The 5,448-nt window shown below is 47.0% G+C and overlaps 1 pseudogene; it reads right to left on the bottom strand.

Annotated features, from left to right (window-relative positions):
- Positions 1-3,389: 3,389 nt before the first annotated feature.
- On the bottom strand, positions 3,390-3,693 carry LOC142858350 (large ribosomal subunit protein eL36 pseudogene; annotated as a pseudogene).
- Between the last annotated feature and the right edge of the window lie 1,755 nt (positions 3,694-5,448).

The following is a 5,448-nucleotide window of genomic DNA, read 5'->3' as shown; positions in this document are numbered from 1 at the left end:
AACTACCAGCTGAACTACATCCTCACCCTTAACTTTTAGTTTTGATAAAGGCTACAAAAATAAGGAGATGACTTGAGGTACCCAGGAATGGTAGAACCTCATGCCCTTTGCACTTTTTCTTTAGTTCCTTTTGTAAGTCCTAGGGTGTCATGGGATGGGCAAGAGGCTCCCTGTAAACAACAAGATTTTGGTTAAGTTATGCTTGAGCTAGGGGGCTGTAGAGATGGCTCGGCAGTTAAGAACACGTACTGCTCTTATAGAGGACCCCAGTTTTGTTTCAAGCACCTAGATTGGGTGGTTCATAGCCACCTGTGACTCCAGCTCTAGGAATACGACTCCTTCTTCTAGACTTCATGGGACCCTGCACTCACATGTGCGCATGCTCCCCGTACATAATTAAAACGAAAACTAAACTAAACTAAATACTTAAAAAAGAATCAAGCTGGGGAAAGCCTGAGGTCCTTGGCTGGAGAAGTGAATGCTCCTCCAGATACATGTTTGGAACATATGTTCCCCTCTCCCACCTAAAATAGGACAATGGCTAAAAGCCAGATGAGATACTCAGTGATGGGGTGCCAGGTCCATTCCTGGCAACTTGGACAGGACCAGATTTGGAAGGCCTGAGATTGCCTCTATCCCCACTGAAACTGGGGGAGGAGACAGGGGTTTCAAGAACACAGAGAGAAAACAGGGGAAGAGTGGTTGGAGCAGGTGGGGCGGTGATCTTGCCCATCTTCTTCAGAGGCTGGAGGAGCAGAGAGATGTCAACGGCATCCTATTTTGTAGGCCCCATGCTTCTTAGCAGGAAATACAGTCCTTTGTCTGGTCTTTTGTTGTTGCTTTGAGCCAAGGTATCACTCTGCAAATCATGCCTGTCCAGAACTCACTATCTTCCTGCCTCATCTTCCTGAGTGCTGGGATCACAGGCCTATTACTAACTATGAGTGGCCCGTTCTGCTCTTAGAGTGGGTGGCAGTGAAGATGGAGAGTATGTCTTTGGTGTCCTGGAGTGTCCCAAGTCTTCCAGCTTACCCAGAATGCAGCTGATGGCCCCGCAGTAATTGCTGGTCATCCTGTCTACATAGTAAGTTTGATGTTGGCTGGGGCTACTTGAGACCCTGTCTCAAAAAACAAACAACAATCTCAAAGTTCTGAATAAAATCATGTCTTTTCCTTCATTCTTTCCTTCTCTCCCTCCCTCCCTCCCTCCCTTCCTTCTTTCTTTTCCATAGGATCTTGCTACATTTGAGCTGGCCTCAAACTAGTAGGTTCAACACTCCTACCTCAGCTTCTGGAATAGCTGGGACTATAGGTATGTGCATCTTAAATGGACAAAGGGTGACCTGGGAAGTAATGTTTTCATTTCCCTTTGCCGAGATGGTAGGGAGCAGGGTCCTGGGGTGTCCCTGCAATCCTCCTTTATCCATAGGCTGTCATTTCTGCCTTCAATCCTCAGTGCTACTCCTATCCCCTTGGTCTGATTCATTTGGTTATGAGACTCCTGGTCTTCACACGGACAGCGTTTGTGTCTGGGAGCTCACTGCCCAGTGGGGGCACAGCCACATTTGTTCTTTCTTTCTTTCTTTCTTTCTTTCTTTCTTTCTTTCTTTCTTTCTTTCTTTCCTTTCTTTCCTTCCTTCCTTTCTTTCTTTCTTTCTTTTTGGTTTTTTGAAACAGGCTTTCTCTGTAGCTTTAGCGCCTGTCCTGGAACTAGCTCTTGTAGAACAGGCTGGCCTCGAACTCACAGAGGTCCGCCTACCTCTGCTTCCGGAGTGCTGGGATTACAGGCTGTGCCACCACCTCCCGGCCCATTTGTACCTTCTTGTGTATTTCTCCTGAACTCCTGTGGATCACCCTGGCGTGTCTGTGTTCACCTCTTTGTACAAGTGTGTGTGTGTGTGTGTGTGTGTGTGTGTGTGTGTGTGTAGTCAATTCTATCCTTCACCTTTATGAGGATTCTAGAGGAACCAAAATCATGTCAGCAGGTTTGTATGACAAGTGCTATTACCCACTAAACCATCTCAGCCAACACTCAGCATGAGGATGAAAAATTTTAATGAGCCAAGTGACAAGATGACCACACTTAATTGGCTAACACAGCAGCCACTGTGTTCAGCTGCATGTATGCAAGCCTCCTGCTTCTTCAGAGGACATGTCATGGGGCTACTGGGAACATCTCTCCGTGCATAGAGGCATCAGGCACCCAGAGGACAAGGGTCAACTTCCCCTGACCCTCCAAGGCAGAAGACTGACTTGGCAATCAGTCAATGATTGGAAGCTTTTTAATCTGAAACACAAAAGCTCTCTCTCTCCAGTGACTTCCATTCTCACCCAGAATAGGTACTTCAGTAGCTTGCAAAAAGTTCTCTGCGACTAATACTTGGTATTTGGGCTAAGCGAGAAGAGAAGTCCCCAGCGAACATACTGGTGAGGCCATCAATCCTATTCAGGATGAGTTGGGAGAATGAGAAGAACCTTGGGTCCTGCTGGACTGGGAGGGAAGGCATAACAGTGCCCGGGCACTAACTGGGCAGAGGGAGGTGGTTTTGATGGCATGGGAAGAACACTAGAATAGGAGTCAGAAGACTCCTAGAATAAAAACCAAGGAACCAAGTTTAAACAAGACAGTGCTAATAAAATACAACCCTTAAAGTGGGCCACACAGTCCTCTAGGTACTTTATAGGTCTGAAGCCACTGAATGTACGCAATAGCCCTGTAAAAGAGTCACACTATTCCCTTGATCTTAGAGTTGATTCAACGGAGGCACAGACAGGGTGGTGAGGGTCAAGGTCACTGGGTCACTTGACTACACACAGTCCTGCTGGTTTGGGATGAGCCTCTAGGCTCCTTGACTACTGAGTAGCAGGTCTCCTGGTACCAGCCCACTCTTCCTTTCCAATTTGGGCCCTACAGTCAGACTGTGAGCCTCTCTGGTGCCTATGAGCCAGGCAGGGGTGAGACTTCTTTCCCAGGGACAAAGGAGCTGCCCTAGCCAGCTCTTTTCTCTCTCCATCATTGCAGTCATCCATCTCTCTGTGCGGCACAGCTTGGGACTGGGCTGCAGACCTGGTGGTTTGCTGCCATGTTTTCACAAGCCTGATAAACGAGTCTGCTGCACAGGCTTGAAGGCTATCTGCAGAAAGTGGTCCTGAGCAAGATTCTAGAAGACCTTTTTACATACTCCATCAATCCTTGCTGCCCAGGGAACCAGAGGATGCTGGCAGCGTCAGGAAGTTGGTCTTTGGTTAGAGTCAGAGGAAGCTGGTCAGGTCTTTTCCCAAGGAGTCAGATGAGGGGGAGCTTCAGACAGTAACTAGCCCATCCTTTTTTATTTTATTATTATTATTTTTTTGCGCCACAGCAATGTTTATTGAGAACGGGGAGGGGATCAGTCCTTCTTGGCTGCCGCCTTCCTCATGGCGGCCCGCACGTTGCTCAGCTCCTCCTGCTTCCTCTTGGCGCGTGTGTGCGTGCCCACCCGCTTCTTGATGAACTTGAGCGCACGCTTGTCCTTGGACACCTTGAGCAGCTCCGTGGCGCTCACCTCCCGGATCATGTACCGCACGAACTTGGTGTGCTTTGTGAGGTGCCCGCGCCGCCGGCTGTGCCTCGGCTGGCTTATGTTCTTTTTGTCACCTTGTGTCCCTTGTTGAGGCCCACGGCCATGGGGTAGCGCAGGGCCATGGCTGCTCCTCTCCTTTATATTATTATTATTATATATTATTATTATTATTTACTGAACACTGTCTCATTGGACAGAAAGGAGTTTGTGTGACTATTATGACTTCATTTGTTAAGGTCTCCGACTCCCCAAAATGTCCTGGTCTGGATTTTTGTGTTGCCTTCTCTATCAAAAGGACTCTGCTGATGTATGAATATGTTAGATTTGGTCTTACTCTGTATCCTAGGCTAAGCTTCTGACTCTGGATGATCCTCCTGCCTCAGCTTCCTAAATGCTGGGTTTATGGGTGGGAGTCATGATAACCAGTCTTAGTGAAGACTATTGCTGTGAGATTATCTGAGATTGTGTAGGGTTTGCATTTCAAGAAGGAAGCAGGGAGGATCAGAATCAGAACAGGGTCTACAATGTGTGTGGGGGAGGGAGAGAATCAGAACAGGGTCTACAGTGTGTGTGTGTGTGGGAGGGAGAGAGAGAGAGAGAAACACCTGGCTGGTGTTTGTGGTATGGAAATGTCTGGTATCTCTTACACCTGTTTAAGGTATTGGCAGAACAGAGGACAAAGTTCAGTTAAGGAAAATTTTTTTTAGGACCAGGGAATTGAGGGGGGTATCTGATTTGTTTAAGGTGGATCCTTCAATTCGGCTCCCTGGAACTCATGAGAATTCTTTGGGTTTGTGAAAACAGAAGTTTCAGACATATACATTGTATAAACAGTAGCATATTTATGTTAGAATGACTGTGACAGATATTTTTGCACAATGAAAAGTATCTTTAAGACTATGGAAGGCAGCATGAGAGAGAAATTTGATAACTTGTATTTATCTTCACACCTTTATAATTTGCAGGTCTTGTATTTGTAATTTACTGAAATTTTTTTGGTGAGGTTGTCCTTTTAAACTGACAAAACCTCTCAGCTGTCAAACTCCATCAGAGATCTTTGTGTGGTAAAGTCATCTGACCTCAGTTAGGATGATGGTAAGGCCACCTGATCTCAGTCAAAATGGCAGTGGTCACATGTTGTATGTAAAAGTCACTCAGTTAAGATGGTGGTGAAGTCACCTGACTCAGTTAAGATGGTGGTAAGGTCACCTGACCTCAGTCAAAATGGCAGTGGTCACATGTTGTATGAAAAAAACCATGATTTTTGAGCTGTGGGGATTTTAGGCTTAATAATAAGAGAGACCTAGAGGTGTGATCTGCCTGTCTCAGAGCCACCATGCCACAAGCTGCAGCAGGGAGCAAAAAGCTGGTATTAAAAATAGTTGCCTTGTGGATCCGACCAATCTTGTTGGCAGCAGTAGCGATGGAGGGACAGTTTGAGGAAACTCCTTCCATTTGCCTGTGCACTGACAGTAGTTAGAAAGCTCCCATAAAATTGGAGCCGGCGGGACACTGGTAGCATTAAGGCCTGGGGCTTTAGGGCCTCTAAAAGGCGTCCATCCCAGGGAGGACTAACATGTATGGCTTGCTACCCATAGCTGAAACTGCGAAAACCCTCAAAAAACAGTGACACCAGGGAGACGTCTCTTTCTCTATAGGCAGGGTGTAAATTGACACGAGCACCACAGGGACCCATGGGATGGCGTCCCCTGACCCCAGATTGAGTGCTATTGCCTGACTGGATCTGGTCAGGGTGACTTGGAAGCCAGAGAGGTCAGAGGCTGCTCTGAGCAGCCTTTCACAGTGGGGGAAAAAAAGAAAAGAAAAAGAAAAAAAGAGAAAGAAGAATCTGAGGGACCCTGAGCCCCCAGTTGTAAGAGAAGAG

Source organism: Microtus pennsylvanicus, chromosome 10, assembly GCF_037038515.1.
Source record: "Microtus pennsylvanicus isolate mMicPen1 chromosome 10, mMicPen1.hap1, whole genome shotgun sequence".
Lineage (NCBI taxonomy): Eukaryota > Metazoa > Chordata > Mammalia > Rodentia > Cricetidae > Microtus > Microtus pennsylvanicus.
Note: the sequence above shows the minus strand (reverse complement) of the source record. Positions and strands in the feature narration are given on the sequence as shown.